A 17,315-nucleotide genomic window follows, 5' to 3' on the forward strand; every position below is an offset into this window, starting at 1 on the left:
GGTTCTACCTGTCCCCGGTGTTGCGAAGGATGGGTCTGGCCACGCTGCCGCGGAACGCTCCAAGTAGTTGGACCGTGCCGTACCACCTGTCCCTGGTGGAAAAATTTATGCAGAAAAACACCTTTGACCACAAGTCCATCAGGCAGTGGTCAGCACGTAACGTCCTAGAGGCCCTGAGGAAAAAGGAGAGGGTGGACCCTGTGGGATGGTTCCCCCAGCAGACTGTCAAAGTCATTTGGCAGAATGCCTCATCGCCAGAACTTTCCAACAAGCACCAAGACGTGGCTTGGCTGGTGGTGAGAAAGGCCCTCCCCGTCAGATCCTTCCTACACACCAGGAGGCTCACCCCCTCTGCACGTTGCCCTCGAGGTGGCTGTGGTGGGGAAGAGACCGTTGTTCACCTCCTTGTGGATTGTGCCTTTGCAAAGAATGTCCGGAGAGAGATGCAGTGGTTTCTGTCGAGGTTCATCCCGAGCAGTTCTGTGACACAGGACTCTGTGCTCTACGGGCTGTTCCCAGGGACACACACCGAGACAAACATCAACTGCAGCTGGAGGATCATCAACTCGGTGAAAGACGCGCTTTGGCCTGCCTGAAACTTGTTGGTCTTCCAGCACAAAGAGTTGTCCCCGACCGATTGTTGCGGACTGGCACAATCCAAAGTCCAGGACTACGTGCTGAGGGACGCACTAAAGCTTGAGGCAGCTGCCGCAAAGGCGCAATGGGGAAGGGTCGCTGTCTAAGACCTTTCTGCCACAGCGCACCGAGAGACTGGGAACTGTTTAGAGCCCCTCGGGCTGTACAGCTCAAAATGAAAGGCTGTAAATGATTGTAATATTGTTTGTACTGATGCACCTGGTGATACATTTTGTAAAAGTTTAACCTGGATTGTACCCTTGTAATGGTGTTTTTGAAATGGTTTGGAATGTGATTGAAGAAATTTTATGAATAAAGTATATTTTTGCAAAAAAAAAGGTTCTCCCAGGACGAGGCTAGCCCATTGCACTTCGGGTGTGCTGACGCCTGCGATGTCCCCAAATGCGGGATACTCGACTGCAAAATTTGTGGTAGTGGGGGACTGCGTTCGCGCTCTCCCCTGATTCACGATTCAAAAAATAGACTTCACATCATATCTTTCATTTTGTCTTCTACTTCCTTTCATATAAAAACCCCCGGTGTGTGCTCTTCAAAATCTATACCATACAGGTTGGTTATTCATTTTTTCTTTCCGCCTCGCAAATATTATCCAACCCCCTTCCTTTTCCTCCCTGTCATTATCAGCCGGCAATTATTCCATCTCCACGTCATTTTCGCCCGACCATTTGTTTTGTCGCCACCAAATTACTCGCGCCATTTTTAACCCCGCATTTGCCCACTCAAAAATCTCTCTCAAACCCCCATGTAACACCCAACCCACCATCACAACAGTCCCCCGACTCCCAGCACCGCCCTCCACCCCCTACCTCTCTGGACTTTTGTGTAAATACAAACTCATATCAGTCAGCTATTAACTCATATGCATTCACCATTTAAAACATGTAGCAGCGACCCCTCACTACTTCAAACATGAACAAGCACCCTGTCCCCATGTTCATTCTAATTACCCCCCTCCGAAACGAACAGCAGCCTCCCTCCCCCTTGATCAGCCCCCTCTGTCACTCCTACCTTCTGAAACTCCTGCCCCCTCTCCCCATGTGTAAAGTCTTTCCCTGCCCCTTCTGCAGCTCACTTCCCCTGCTGTGGGTCCATCAATTCACCTGTGATTATTCCTTGAAGACTTAAATAGCGCAAAGCGAAGAAATAAACAGAAAGAAAACTGGAGAAAGGCAGATAGAAATCTAAACCCTCAGTAAAATGACCACCGGCAATCCCGTTTAACCGTCAGAATGATCGCACAGCCCAAAATACACGCATTATCCCTGAATTATAACAAGATTTTAGGCAGCTTCACATTAGGACTTTTCATTTCCTCTTGTGGGGCTCCTGTTCCTCACGCACCAGAGGCTAACATGTAAGTTTTAGATTGCAAGGCCGGGCTACTTTAACCCCAGGATTATCTTTTTGAAACTCCAGGCCTGCAGTCCAACAGGAACTGGTTAACCGGAGCCACCGAAAACCAGGGTCCCGGAGAGGAAATGAAATCTCAGGGTAAGAAACCGACACAAACTCACGTGGGCCCATGGGGCGCAGCCTTGGAGAAGGTCTCAGTCCGTCCCCTCTGGAGGAAGCTCCTGAAGAGGAAGAGTCCTTGTCCCGATCTGGATCTTCAGATTGCAAGTTTCAAAATAAAAATTCCTTGAGGGGTGGGGGAGAAAATTAATTTCATTAAAACAGAAAGCAAAGATCATTTTCAAACAAAATAGCACAAGAGCCAATGATTCACTCTCAGTTGCAACTCAGCAACATTCAAATACAAACAAGTCAAAAAGTTATAAAGCAGATTGAGACAGAGGGAACACACACACATTAAGCCAGAGTGGGGACTAGCTCCGCACTCTGGAGGCGGTCTTCGGATTGGGTTCCTAGACAGGTATACCCTGAACGAGCAGTTTGCAGACTCCACCCCTGGCATGTTGGGAGGTCTTTCAATCTGCTCCCCAGGAGGCCTGTCCGTTGATATGTTCAGACAAGGCCATGTTCTTCGGGAACTGGGCTGACCGATCCTTTGTCCCCTTCACCGTCAGGGCTGATGGCCTGAAGGTGCTGGGGATAGGGTTCGGAGGGACCGGGACATGTGTTAGAAACTGGAAGGAGCGAGTGTCTATGGTGGAAAGAAAAGTGGGCATGTGGGAGCGATGCTCCCTCTCCATTGCGGGTAAGAACCTGGTCATCAGGTGTGAGGCACTCTCGCTGTTGCTGTACGTGGCGCACGTCTGGCCCATTCCAGACTCCTGCGCGATGGCGATCACTCGAGCCATCTTCCGCTTTATCTGGAGGTCGAAAGTGGATCGTGTCCGCAGGGACGCGATGTACAAGCCTCTAGATAAAGGGGGGAAAAACATGCCCAACATCGCCCTCACACTGATGGCCACCTTTGTGTGCGGCTGCATCAAGCGGTGCGTAGACCCTCAGTACGCAAACACCAAGTGTCACTACGTGCTGAGGTTCTACCTGTCCCCGGTGTTGCGAAGGATGGGTCTGGCCACGCTGCCGCGGAACGCTCCAAGTAGTTGGACCGTGCCGTACCACCTGTCCCTGGTGGAAAAATTTATGCAGAGAAACACCTCTGACCACAAGTCCACCAGGCAGTGGTCGGCACGTAACGTCTTAGAGGCCCTGCGGGAAAAGGAGAGGGTGGATCCTGTGGGATGGTTCCCCCAGCAGACTGTCAAAGCCATTTGGCAGAATGCCTCATCGCCAGAACTTTCCAACAAGCACCAAAACGTAGCTTGGCTGGTGGTGAGAAAGGCCCTCCCCGTCAGATCCTTCCTACACGCCAGGAGTCTCACCCCCTCGGCACGTTGCCCTCGAGGTGGCTGTGGTAGGGACGAGACCGTTGTTCACCTCCTTGTAGATTGTGCCTTTGCAAAGAAAGTCTGGAGAGAGATGCAGTGGTTGCTGTCGAGGTTCATCCCGAGCAGTTCTGTGACACAGGACTCTGTGCTCTACGGGCTGTTCCCAGGGACACACACCGAGACAAACATCAATTGCAGCTGGAGGATCATCAACTCGGTGAAAGACGCTCTTTGGCCTGCCCGAAACTGGTTGGTCTTCCAGTGCAAAGAGTTGTCCCCGACCGAGTGTTGCAGACTGGCACATTCCAAAGTCCAGGACTACGTGATGAGAGACGCACTAAAGCTTGGGGCAGCCGCCGCAAAGGCGCAATGGAGAAGGGTCGCTGTCTAAGACCTTTCTGCCACAGTGCAGCGAGAGACTGGGAACTGTTTAGAGCCCCTCGGGCTGTACAGCGCAAAATGTATGTCTGCAAATGATTGTAATATTCATTGATTGTATCGATGCACCTTGTGATCCATGTGTAAAAGTTGAATCTGATTGTACTTTTCTGATGGTGATTTTGAAATGGTTTGGAATGTTCTTCCAGATATTTTACGAATAAAGTAAATTTTTCCAAAAAAAGCCGTTCTCCCAGGACAAGGTCGTTAAGCGATGGTTATAACCAGCCGAGCCCCATATGATGCGGTACGTAACACCGTTCGGGTGACGGTGAAGGACAGCGAAGGAGGAGCACCCATGGATCGGGCCTTCATCATCAAGCGGATCCTGTTGAAGGCGTGTGGATTTGAAGCGGAGGAGATCTACTCCCTGCGAGACTTCCCCAGCGCTGGATATTTCGACGTGACTTTCAAGCGAGGGGCAGCTTGCGTCAAGTTCCTGAAGGTGTTCGAGGAGAAGAGAGACCAGCCGGAGATGAAGATCCTGACGGTGGAGCCGCTTTTTGCTCTGCCGTTGCAACGGGACCGTGTGGTGACGGTGCATCTCTACAACCCCTACGTCCCTGTCGCCGACGTGCTCACCTTCCTCGCCAGGTACGTCGACAAGGTTGGGAGCTGCACCGAGGTTAGAGACGCCTTCGGGATTTGGACATGCAAACGCCAGGTTAAGGTCACGGTCAAGACCGACGGTAAGGGAGCCATCTTCCAAGCCGTGGCTTCCTTGTCTACGCTGGGCAACCCAAACTTTGTCGCTCATGCGGCAAGTCTGGTCACGTGGCGGCCAACTGCAGCGCCGCCCTCTGCAAGAACTGCAAACAGGAAGGGCACCGGACAAAGGACTGCAAACAGACTAAGTACTGTAACCTGTGTGGCGAGGCAGGTCAACTCTACAGGACCTGCCCCAAACGCTGTCTCACTTATGCACGGGCAGCCAAAGCCAATGAGGGGGAAGCAGAAGAAATGCTTCGTGTCACTACTACCAAAGACACTTGCAACACTCCAAGCAACATGGCCCCCAGTGAGAACAACGGGACAAAGGAGGACACAGAGAGAGACAAGGTGGAGGAAAAGATTGAGGCAGCAGATAGCCAATCAACAGCACTGCCCCTGAACCTCCCACTCCTCAGGAGAGCGAATCAATGGAGGAGGAGGCAGCAGCGGAAAATCAGTAGGGGGAGTGGCAGCTGGTGAAGAGAGCCAAAAGGAAGAAGGGGCTAAGAAGGGACCAAGCCACTTCCCAGACAAGAGGCAAGAGGCGTCTCCCATCCGACACGGATGAAAAGGGCAGCTGCTCTTCGGACGAAGATGTGCCGGGGCGGCACCTACAGAAGAAGCGCAAAAGCTCTAGGGATTTGGAAGACGAGACACCCGAGCTCCAGAACATTGGAGACAATGAGGAGACCAGCGCACCCCGACTTTGCCTACAACCCGAAGAGGCCAGCTCACCCCAGCCCCAGCAATCTGGGAGCAGTGAAGCGCTCAGCGCACCCCAGCTCCGGGAAGCCGGGAGCAGCGACGCCAAAGAGGGGGAGAGGATTGGAGAAGCTTCTCCAACAGAGGACATTTCAAATCCCGTCCTCTACACGAATCCCCAGATGCCACCTGAGCAGAACATCTCCAATGGGGAGGTTCAGGACAGTTTCCTCAGCCCATCCAAAGTGAGGCAATTTGTGAACACCATGGGTATGCAGGAGCAGACCAAAGGTCTCGGACTCTCAGAGACAACAGGTTTGGTAAGAGACTAAATGCTTTAAAATGGGTGTAAAGATTGTATCCATAAATGTGCGTAGCATTAAATCTACTACACGATGTGCTGCGACCTTGGACTACCTTGCCAAGGTCAAAGCTGACCTGTTGTTTCTGCAGGAGTGTGCGATACCGCACCTCAGCTCCTACAGGCAACGGTCACGATGGTGGTCCCACGGGCCATCGATCTGGTCGGGAGGAAACGACTCTCGTTCCTCCGGCCTGGGTATTCTGCTGCAGGGAGGCAACTTCGCCGTCTCCGAGGTTAAGGAGGTGGTGGGCGGGCGCCTCCTGGTAGCAGACGCAATGTACAAGAATGCTCCACTCCGGTTAATTAACATGTACCCCCCGGCACAAAAGGGCAAGCGGCTGGCGGTTTTTCAGCAGCTCCCATTGCTGCTGGCGACCTCCAGGCCGGTCATTCTGGGCGGTGACTTCAACTGCATCATCGATGCGGCTGGACGTCCGGCAGGGCCAACAGCACATTGGACGCTACGTCCAGATCCCTGATGGAAACAGTAAAGGATGCCAAGCTGCACGACATCTTCAGCAACCCTGCAGACGGAGCGCAGCGTAGATACACCTGGTCGCGGCCAGAGGGGTCCATCCGTTCCAGGATAGACTTCCTGTTTGTGTCCCGAGCACTCGCAGTCAGATCCACCAACGTTAAGCCAGTGTTCTTCTCTGACCACTGCCTCCTACTGGCTGAGTGCCACTTAGAGGAAGACCTGAGGGTGGGCAGTGGGGCATGGAAGCTACACGTGCAACTGCTGACCCCAGAGAACATTAAGGAACTCAAGAGGGATTACAAAGGTTGGAGAACCGTGAAACCCCTCTTTGAGTCCCTGACACACTGGTGGGAAGTGATCAAGGGAAGCATCAAGAGGTTTTTCATCCTCAAAGACACCCAGAAAGCTAGAAAGGAACAGAGGGAAATGTCCCGACTCCAGAAAAAGATGCAGAATCTGCTGCGGCTGCAGTCGATGGGGGTCGATGTCAAGGAGGAGCTCCAAGAGGTGAAGGGCCAGCAAGCCTCGCTCTTTGCCTCGGAGGCCTCCAAGATCATCTTCCGTTCCAGAGTCCGCTCCGTGGAGCAGGATGAGACGTGCTCACGTTTCTTCTTCCAAAAGGTACACAGAGAGCGCTCTGTGATCAGCAGCCTGAAGGAAGAAGACGGCTCAGTAAAGTCATCACGGTCCGACATTCTGAGGATCAGCAAATCCTTTTATGCCGGACTGTATGACGTGAAGCCCACGGACAGCACGGCCTCCCAGTCCTTCCTGTCCTCTACCACGGAGGTCTTAGACGACAGTACGCGGGAGAGCCTGGACAAACCGCTAACTCCTGATGAACTGACTAAGGCCCTCGAGTCCTTGGAGAAGAGTAAAACTCCCGGAAGCGACGGCTTGCCGGCGGAGTTGTATTCGGCTCTGTGGGACTTGATCGGCCCAGACCTGCTAGGAGTGTACGAGAGTATGCTCCTGGCCGGTAGTATGTCAGAATCCATGAGGAAAGGCATCATCACCCTCATCTACAAGCACAAGGGGGGAAGGGAGGAAATTAGAAATTGGCGACCCATTTCACTGTTGAATGTGGACTATAAGATTCTGTCCAAGGTCATCGCCAACCGGGTCAAATCCGCTGTGGAATTGGTGATTCACCCTGACCAGACCTGCTCTGTGCCAGGCAGGAAGATCTCTGACAGCCTGGCGCTGCTCAGGGATACGATTGCCTATGTACAGGACAGGGGTGTGGATACCTGCCTCATCAGCTGGGATCAGGAGAAGGCCTTTGACAGAATATCGCACACCTACATGGTGGATGTGCTCTCCAAAATGGGGTTTGGGGAGGGAATTCGAAATTGGATCCAACTGCTCTACACTAACATCAGTAGCGCAGTCTCAATCAACGGGTGGGAAACAGATAGCTTTCCGATTAAATCTGGAGTCAGGCAGGGCTGTCCTCTCTCGCCTGTCCTTTTCGTGTGTTGCATAGAACCCTTTGCCGAGTCCATCAGGAAGGATCCGGGCATAAGAGGAGTGACGATCCCAGGCAGTGGAGGCACTCAGGTAAAAGCCTCCCTGTACATGGACGACGTCGCCGTCTTCTGCTCGGATCCGCTGTCGGTGCGCAGACTGATGCACATCTGCGACCAGTTCGAACTGGCCTCGGGAGCCAAGGTAAATCGTGGGAAGAGAGAGGCCATGTTCTTTGGGAACTGGGCTGACCGATCCTTTGTCCCCTTCACTGTCAGGGCTGACGGCCTGAAGGTGCTGGGGATATGGTTCGGAGGGACCGGGGCATGCGTTAGAAACTGGAAGGAGCGAGTGGCTATGGTGAAGAGGAAACTGGGCATGTGGGATCGACGCTCCCTCTCCATTGCGGGTAAGAACCTGGTCATCAGGTGTGAGGTACTCTCGCTGTTGCTGTACGTGGCGCAGGTCTGGCCCATTCCAGACTCCTGCGCGACGGCGATAACTCGAGCCATCTTCCGCTTTATCTGGAGGTCGAAAATGGATCGTGTCCGCAGGGACGCGATGTACAAGCCTCTAGATAAAGGGGGAAAAAAGGTGCCCAACATCGCCCTCATACTGATGGCCACCTTTGTGTGCGGCTGCATCAAGCGGTGCGTAGACCCTCAGTACGCAAACACCAAGTGTCACTACGTGCTGAGGTTCTACCTGTCCCCGGTGTTGCGAAGGATTGGTCTGGCCACGCTGCCGCGGAACGCCCCAAGTAGTTGGACCGTGCCGTACCACCTGTCCCTGGTGGAAAAATTTATGCAGAAAAACACCTTTGACCACAAGTCCATCAGGCAGTGGTCAGCACGTAACGTCCTAGAGGCCCTGAGGGATAAGGAGAGGGTGGACCCTGTGGGATGGTTCCCCGAGCAGACTGTCAAAGTCATTTGGCAGAATGCCTCATCGCCAGAACTTTCCAACAAGCACCAAGACGTAGCTTGGCTGGTGGTGAGAAAGGCCCTCCCCGTCAGATCCTTCCTACACGCCAGGAAGCTCACCCCCTCTGCACGTTGCCCTCGAGGTGGCTGTGGTGGGGAAGAGACCGTTGTCCACCTCCTTGTGGATTGTGCCTTTGCAAAGAAAGTCTGGAGAGAAATGCAGTGGTTGCTGTCGAGGTTCATCCCGAGCAGTTCTGTGACACAGGACTCTGTGCTCTATGGGCTGTTCCCAGGGACACACACCGAGACAAACATCGACTGCAGCTGGAGGATCATCAACTCGGTGAAAGAGGCGCTTTGGTCTGCCCGAAACTTGTTGGTCTTCCAGCACAAAGAGTTGTCCCCGACCGATTGTTGCGGACTGGCACAATCCAAAGTCCAGGACTACGTGCTGAGGGACGCACTAAAGCTTGGGGCAGCTGCCGCAAAGGCGCAATGGGGAAGGGTCGCTGTCTAAGACCTTTCTACCACAGCGCACCGAGAGACTGGGAACTGTTTAGAGCCCCTCGGGCTGTACAGATCAAAATGAAAGGCTGTAAATGATTGTAATATTGTTTGTACTGATGCACCTGGTGATACATTTTGTAAAAGTTTAACCTGGATTGTACCCTTGTAATGTTATTTTTGAAATGGTTTTGAATGTGATTGAAGATTTATTATGAATAAAGTATATTTTTACAAAAAAAAAAAAAAAAAATCTGTTCTTATCAGTTTAATATCTGATACGTCCCTTATCTGGGGACCATATATTAAATTGATTTTTGGAGCAGGGAGATGGAATAGGGGCTTGCTCCGTCCACTCCACGCATCGACCCGGTATTGCAGTATCTCTGGGAACGGTGCACCCTCCCCTTTCCAGGGGATTTTCAATGCTAAAAATAGTTTTCTTACAAACATCTGCTTTCTTTACTTCTCAACATGTACATGTTCCAAAATCCAACTTTCTTTCTTTCTCTCTCTCTCTCTCTCTCTCTCTCTCTCACTCACTCACTCACCCGCAGCAGCTACACACAAAAAACACGCACTCTCACCCAACACTCGCCGGCAGGGCCGGCAGCAGATTGGACGCTACGTCCAGATCCCTGATGGAAACAGTTAAGGATGCCAAGCTGCACGACGTCTTCAGCAACCCTGCAGACCGAGCGCAGCGTAGATACACCTGGTCGCGGCCAGACGGGTCCATTCGTTCCAGGATAGACTTCCTGTTTGTGTCCCGTGCATTCACAGTCAGATCCACCGAGGTCAAGCCGGTGTTCTTCTCTGACCACTGCCTCCTACTGGCGGACTGCCACTTGGAGAAGGACCTGAGGGTGGGCAGGGGGGCATGGAAGCTAAATGTGCAACTGCTGACCCCAGAGAACATTGAGGAGCTCAAGAGGGATTACAAAGGTTGGAGAACCGTGAAACCCCTCTTTGAGTCCCTGACACACTGGTGGGAAGTGATCAAGGGAAGCATCAAGAGGTTTTTCATCCGCAAAGGCACCCAGAAAGCTAGAAAGGAACAGAGGGAAATGTCCCGACTCCAGAAAAAGATGCAGAATCTGCTGCGGCTGCAGTCGATGGGGGTCGATGTCAAGGAGGAGCTCCAAGAGGTGAAGGGCCAGCAAGCCTCGCACTTTGCCTCGGAGGCCTCCAAGATCATCTTCCGTTCCAGAGTCCGCTCCGTGGAGCAGGATGAGACGTGCTCACGTTTCTTCTTCCAAAAGGTACACAGAGAGCGCTCTGTGATCAGCAGCCTGAAGGAAGAAGACGGCTCAGTAAAGTCATCACAGTCCGACATTGTGAGGATCAGCAAATCCCTTTATGCCGGATTGTATGACGTGAAGCCCACGGACAGCACGGCCTCCCAGTCCTTCCTGTCCTCTATCACGGAGGTCTTAGACCACAGTACGCGGGAGAGCCTGGACAAACCGCTAACTCCTGACGAACTGACTAAGGCCCTCGAGTCCTTCGAGAAGAGTAAAACCCCCGGAAGCGACGGCTTGCCGACGGAGTTGTATTCGGCTCTGTGGGACTTGATCGGCCCAGACCTGCTAGGAGTGTACGAGAGTACGCTCCTGGCCGGTAGTATGTCAGAATCCATGAGGAAAGGCATCATCACCCTCATCTACAAGCACAAGGGGGAAAGGGAGGAAATTAGAAATTGGCGACCCATTTCACTGTTGAATGTGGACTATAAGATTCTGTCCAAGGTCATCGCCAACCGGGTCAAATCCGCTCTGGAATTGGTGATTCACCCTGACCAGACCTGCTCTGTGCCAGGCAGGAAGATCTCTGACAGCCTGGCGCTGCTCAGGGATACGATTGCCTATGTACAGGACAGGGGGGTGGATACCTGCCTCATCAGCTTGGATCAGGAGAAGGCCTTTGACAGAATATCGCACACCTACATGAGGGATGTGCTCTCCAAAATGGGCTTTGGGGAGGGAATTCGAAATTGGATCCAACTGCTCTACACTAACAGCAGTAGCGCAGTCTCAATCAACGGGTGGGAAACAGATAGCTTTCCGATTAAATCTGGAGTCAGGCAGGGCTGTCCTCTCTCGCCTGTCCTTTTCGTGTGTTGCATAGAACCCTTTGCCGAGTCCATCAGGAAGGATCCGGGCATAAGAGGAGTGACGATCCCAGGCAGTGGAGGCACTCAGGTAAAAGCCTCCCTGTACATGGACGACGTCGCCGTCTTCTGCTCGGATCCGCTGTCGGTGCGCAGACTGATGCACATCTGCGACCAGTTCGAACTGGCCTCGGGAGCCAAGGTAAATCGTGGGAAGAGCGAGGCCATGTTCTTTGGGAACTGGGCTGACCGATCCTTTGTCCCCTTCACTGTCAGGGCTGACGGCCTGAAGGTGCTGGGGATATGGTTCGGAGGGACCGGGGCATGCGTTAGAAACTGGAAGGAGCGAGTGGCTATGGTGAAAAGGAAACTGGGCATGTGGGAGCGACGCTCCCTCTCCATTGCGGGTAAGAACCTGGTCATCAGGTGTGAGGTACTCTCGCTGTTGCTGTACGTGGCGCAGGTCTGGCCCATTCCAAACTCCTGCGCGACGGCGATCACTCGAGCCATCTTCCGCTTTATCTGGAGGTCGAAAATGGATCGTGTCCGCAGGGACGCGATGTACAAGCCTCTAGATAAAGGGGGAAAAAAGGTGCCCAACATCGCCCTCATACTGATGGCCACCTTTGTGTGCGGCTGCATCAAGCGGTGCGTAGACCCTCAGTACGCAAACACCAAGTGTCACTACGTGCTGAGGTTCTACCTGTCCCCGGTGTTGCGAAGGATGGGTCTGGCCACGCTGCCGCGGAACGCTCCAAGTAGTTGGACCGTGCCGTACCACCTGTCCCTGGTGGAAAAATTGATGCAGAAAAACACCTTTGACCACAAGTCCATCAGGCAGTGGTCAGCACGTAACGTCCTAGAGGCCCTGAGGGATAAGGAGAGGGTGGACCCTGTGGGATGGTTCCCCGAGCAGACTGTCAAAGTCATTTGGCAGAATGCCTCATCGCCAGAACTTTCCAACAAGCACCAAGACGTAGCTTGGCTGGTGGTGAGAAAGGCCCTCCCCGTCAGATCCTTCCTACACGCCAGGAAGCTCACCCCCTCTGCACGTTGCCCTCGAGGTGGCTGTGGTGGGGAAGAGACCGTTGTCCACCTCCTTGTGGATTGTGCCTTTGCAAAGAAAGTCTGGAGAGAGATGCAGTGGTTGCTGTCGAGGTTCATCCCGAGCAGTTCTGTGACACAGGACTCTGTGCTCTACGGGCTGTTCCCAGGGACACACACCGAGACAAACATCGACTGCAGCTGGAGGATCATCAACTCGGTGAAAGAGGCGCTTTGGTCTGCCCGAAACTTGTTGGTCTTCCAGCACAAAGAGTTGTCCCCGACCGATTGTTGCGGACTGGCACAATCCAAAGTCCAGGACTACGTGCTGAGGGACGCACTAAAGCTTGGGGCAGCTGCCGCAAAGGCGCAATGGGGAAGGGTCGCTGTCTAAGACCTTTCTACCACAGTGCACCGAGAGACTGGGAACTGTTTAGAGCCCCTCGGGCTGTACAGATCAAAATGAAAGGCTGTAAATGATTGTAATATTGTTTGTACTGATGCACCTGCTGATACATTTTGTAAAAGTTTAACCTGGATTGTACCCTTGTAATGTTGTTTTTGAAATGGTGTGGAATGTGATTGAAGATATTTTATGAATAAAGTCTATTTTAACAAAAAAAAAAAAAAAATCTGTTCTTATCAGTTTAATATCTGATACGTCCCTTATCTGGGGACCATATATTAAATTGATTTTTGGAGCAGGGAGATGGAATAGGGGCTTGCTCCGTCCACTCCACGCATCGACCCGGTATTGCAGTATCTCTGGGAACGGTGCACCCTCCCCTTTCCAGGGGATTTTCAATGCTAAAAATAGTTTTCTTACAAACATCTGCTTTCTTTACTTCTCAACATGTACATGTTCCAAAATCCAACTTTCTTTCTCTCTCTCTCTCTCTCTCTCTCTCACTCACTCACCCGCAGCAGCTACACACAAAAAACACGCACTCTCACCCAACACTCGCCGGCAGGGCCGGCAGCAGATCCCTGATGGAAACAGTAAAGGATGCCAAGCTGCACGACGTCTTCAGCAACCCTGCAGACGGAGCGCAGCGTAGATACACCTGGTCGCGGCCAGACGGGTCCATTCGTTCCAGGATAGACTTCCTGTTTGTGTCCCGTGCATTCACAGTCAGATCCACCGAGGTCAAGCCGGTGTTCTTCTCTGACCACTGCCTCCTACTGGCGGACTGCCACTTGGAGGAAGACCTGAGGGTGGGCAGGGGGGCATGGAAGCTAAATGTGCAACTGCTGACCCCAGAGAACATTGAGGAGCTCAAGAGGGATTACAAAGGTTGGAGAACCGTGAAACCCCTCTTTGAGTCCCTGACACACTGGTGGGAAGCGATCAAGGGAAGCATCAAGAGGTTTTTCATCCTCAAAGGCACCCAGAAAGCTAGAAAGGAACAGAGGGAAATGTCCCGACTCCAGAAAAAGATGCAGAATCTGCTGCGGCTGCAGTCGATGGGGGTCGATGTCAAGGAGGAGCTCCAAGAGGTGAAGGGCCAGCAAGCCTCGCACTTTGCCTCGGAGGCCTCCAAGATCATCTTCCGTTCCAGAGTCCGCTCCGTGGAGCAGGATGAGACGTGCTCACGTTTCTTCTTCCAAAAGGTACACAGAGAGCGCTCTGTGATCAGCAGCCTGAAGGAAGAAGACGGCTCAGTAAAGTCATCACGGTCCGACATTCTGAGGATCAGCAAATCCTTTTATGCCGGACTGTATGACGTGAAGCCCACGGACAGCACGGCCTCCCAGTCCTTCCTGTCCTCTATCACGGAGGTCTTAGACCACAGTACGCGGGAGAGCCTGGACAAACCGCTAACTCCTGACGAACTGACTAAGGCCCTCGAGTCCTTGGAGAAGAGTAAAACCTCCGGAAGCGATGGCTTGCCGGCGGAGTTGTATTGGGCTCTGTGGGACTTGATCGGGCCAGACCTGCTAGGAGTGTACGAGAGTATGCTCCTGGCCGGTAGTATGTCAGAATCCATGAGGAAAGGCATCATCACCCTCATCTACAAGCACAAGGGGGAAAGGGAGGAAATTAGAAATTGGCGACCCATTTCACTGTTGAATGCGGACTATAAGATTCTGTCCAAGGTCATCGCCAACCGGGTCAAATCCGCTGTGGAATTGGTGATTCACCCTGACCAGACCTGCTCTGTGCCAGGCAGGAAGATCTCTGACAGCCTGGCGCTGCTCAGGGATACGATTGCCTATGTACAGGACAGGGGTGTGGATACCTGCCTCATCAGCTTGGATCAGGAGAAGGCCTTTGACAGAATATCGCACACCTACATGGGGGATGTGCTCTCCAAAATGGGGTTTGGGGAGGGAATTCGAAATTGGATCCAACTGCTCTACACTAACATCAGTAGCGCAGTGTCAATCATTGGGTGGGAAACAGATAGCTTTCCGATTAAATCTGGAGTCAGGCAGGGCTGTCCTCTCTCGCCTGTCCTTTTCGTGTGTTGCATAGAACCCTTTGCCGAGTCCATCAGGAAGGATCCGGGCATAAGAGGAGTGACGATCCCAGGCAGTGGAGGCACTCAGGTAAAAGCCTCCCTGTACATGGACGACGTCGCCGTCTTCTGCTCGGATCCGCTGTCGGTGCGCAGACTGATGCACATCTGCGACCAGTTCGAACTGGCCTCGGGAGCCCAGGTAAATCGTGGGAAGAGCGAGGCCATGTTCTTTGGGAACTGGGCTGACCGATCCTTTGTCCCCTTCACTGTCAGGGCTGACGGCCTGAGGGTGCTGGGGATATGGTTTGGAGGGACCGGGGCATGCGTTAGAAACTGGAAGGAGCGAGTGGCTATGGTGAAGAGGAAACTGGGCATGTGGGAGCGACGCTCCCTCTCCATTGCGGGTAAGAACCTGGTCATCAGGTGTGAGGTTCTCTCGCTGTTGCTGTACGTGGCGCAGCTCTGGCCCATTCCAGACTCCTGCGCGACGGCGATCACTCGAGCCATCTTCCGCTTTATCTGGAGGTCGAAAATGGATCGTGTCCGCAGGGACGCGATGTACAAGCCTCTAGATAAAGGGGGAAAAAACGTGCCCAACATCGCCCTCATACTGATGGCCACCTTTGTGTGTGGCTGCATCAAGCGGTGCGTAGACCCTCAGTACGCAAACACCAAGTGTCACTACGTGCTGAGGTTCTACCTGTCCCCGGTGTTGCGAAGGATGGGTCTGGCCACGCTGCCGCGGAACGCTCCAAGTAGTTGGACCGTGCTGTACCACCTGTCCCTGGTGGAAAAATTGATGCAGAAAAACACCTTTGACCACAAGTCCATCAGGCAGTGGTCAGCACGTAACGTCCTAGAGGCCCTGAGGGATAAGGAGAGGGTGGACCCTGTGGGATGGTTCCCCGAGCAGACTGTCAAAGTCATTTGGCAGAATGCCTCATCGCCAGAACTTTCCAACAAGCACCAAGACGTAGCTTGGCTGGTGGTGAGAAAGGCCCTCCCCGTCAGATCCTTCCTACACGCCAGGAAGCTCACCCCCTCTGCACGTTGCCCTCGAGGTGGCTGTGGTGGGGAAGAGACCGTTGTCCACCTCCTTGTGGATTGTGCCTTTGCAAAGAAAGTCTGGAGAGAGATGCAGTGGTTGCTGTCGAGGTTCATCCCGAGCAGTTCTGTGACACAGGACTCTGTGCTCTACGGGCTGTTCCCAGGGACACACACCGAGACAAACATCAACTGCAGCTGGAGGATCATCAACTCGGTGAAAGAGGCGCTTTGGTCTGCCCGAAACTTGTTGGTCTTCCAGCACAAAGAGTTGTCCCCGACCGATTGTTGCGGACTGGCACAATCCAAAGTCCAGGACTACGTGCTGAGGGACGCACTAAAGCTTGGGGCAGCTGCCGCAAAGGCGCAATGGGGAAGGGTCGCTGTCTAAGACCTTTCTACCACAGCGCACCGAGAGACTGGGAACTGTTTAGAGCCCCTCGGGCTGTACAGATCAAAAGGAAAGGCTGTAAATGATTGTAATATTGTTTGTACTGATGCACCTGGTGATACATTTTGTAAAAGTTTAACCTGGATTGTACCCTTGTAATGTTGTTTTTGAAATGGTTTGGAATGTGATTGAAGATTTATTATGAATAAAGTATATTTTTACAAAAAAAAAAAAAAAAAAATCTGTTCTTATCAGTTTAATATCTGATACGTCCCTTATCTGGGGACCATATATTAAATTGATTTTTGGAGCAGGGAGATGGAATAGGGGCTTGCTCCGTCCACTCCACGCATCGACCCGGTATTGCAGTATCTCTGGGAACGGTGCACCCTCCCCTTTCCAGGGGATTTTCAATGCTAAAAATAGTTTTCTTACAAACATCTGCTTTCTTTACTTCTCAACATGTACATGTTCCAAAATCCAACTTTCTTTCTTTCTCTCTCTCTCTCTCTCTCTCTCTCTCTCACTCACTCACTCACCCGCAGCAGCTACACACAAAAAACACGCACTCTCACCCAACACTCGCCGGCAGGGCCGGCAGCAGATTGGACGCTACGTCCAGATCCCTGATGGAAACAGTTAAGGATGCCAAGCTGCACGACGTCTTCAGCAACCCTGCAGACCGAGCGCAGCGTAGATACACCTGGTCGCGGCCAGACGGGTCCATTCGTTCCAGGATAGACTTCCTGTTTGTGTCCCGTGCATTCACAGTCAGATCCACCGAGGTCAAGCCGGTGTTCTTCTCTGACCACTGCCTCCTACTGGCGGACTGCCACTTGGAGAAGGACCTGAGGGTGGGCAGGGGGGCATGGAAGCTAAATGTGCAACTGCTGACCCCAGAGAACATTGAGGAGCTCAAGAGGGATTACAAAGGTTGGAGAACCGTGAAACCCCTCTTTGAGTCCCTGACACACTGGTGGGAAGTGATCAAGGGAAGCATCAAGAGGTTTTTCATCCGCAAAGGCACCCAGAAAGCTAGAAAGGAACAGAGGGAAATGTCCCGACTCCAGAAAAAGATGCAGAATCTGCTGCGGCTGCAGTCGATGGGGGTCGATGTCAAGGAGGAGCTCCAAGAGGTGAAGGGCCAGCAAGCCTCGCACTTTGCCTCGGAGGCCTCCAAGATCATCTTCCGTTCCAGAGTCCGCTCCGTGGAGCAGGATGA

At 52.8% G+C, this 17,315-nt stretch overlaps 1 non-coding gene and 3 pseudogenes across 1 annotated transcript; all 4 read left to right on the top strand.

Moving 5' to 3' along the window:
* The first annotated feature begins 955 nt into the window (after positions 1 to 955).
* LOC144674558 (U1 spliceosomal RNA) lies at positions 956 to 1,099 on the top strand (annotated as a pseudogene).
* Positions 1,100 to 9,267: 8,168 nt separating this feature from the next.
* Positions 9,268 to 9,448, top strand: LOC144674551 (U2 spliceosomal RNA; annotated as a pseudogene).
* A 3,352-nt stretch (positions 9,449 to 12,800) lies between these two features.
* Positions 12,801 to 12,981, top strand: LOC144674555 (U2 spliceosomal RNA; annotated as a pseudogene).
* Positions 12,982 to 16,305: 3,324 nt separating this feature from the next.
* On the top strand, positions 16,306 to 16,487 carry LOC144674553 (U2 spliceosomal RNA). The gene has a single exon (XR_013574576.1). It is a non-coding gene; the product is annotated as a U2 spliceosomal RNA (small nuclear RNA).
* Positions 16,488 to 17,315: the final 828 nt, after the last annotated feature.

The sequence above is a fragment of the Cetorhinus maximus genome, unplaced genomic scaffold (genome assembly GCF_964194155.1).
Source record: "Cetorhinus maximus unplaced genomic scaffold, sCetMax3.hap1.1 HAP1_SCAFFOLD_698, whole genome shotgun sequence".
NCBI classification, from domain to species: Eukaryota; Metazoa; Chordata; class Chondrichthyes; order Lamniformes; family Cetorhinidae; genus Cetorhinus; species Cetorhinus maximus.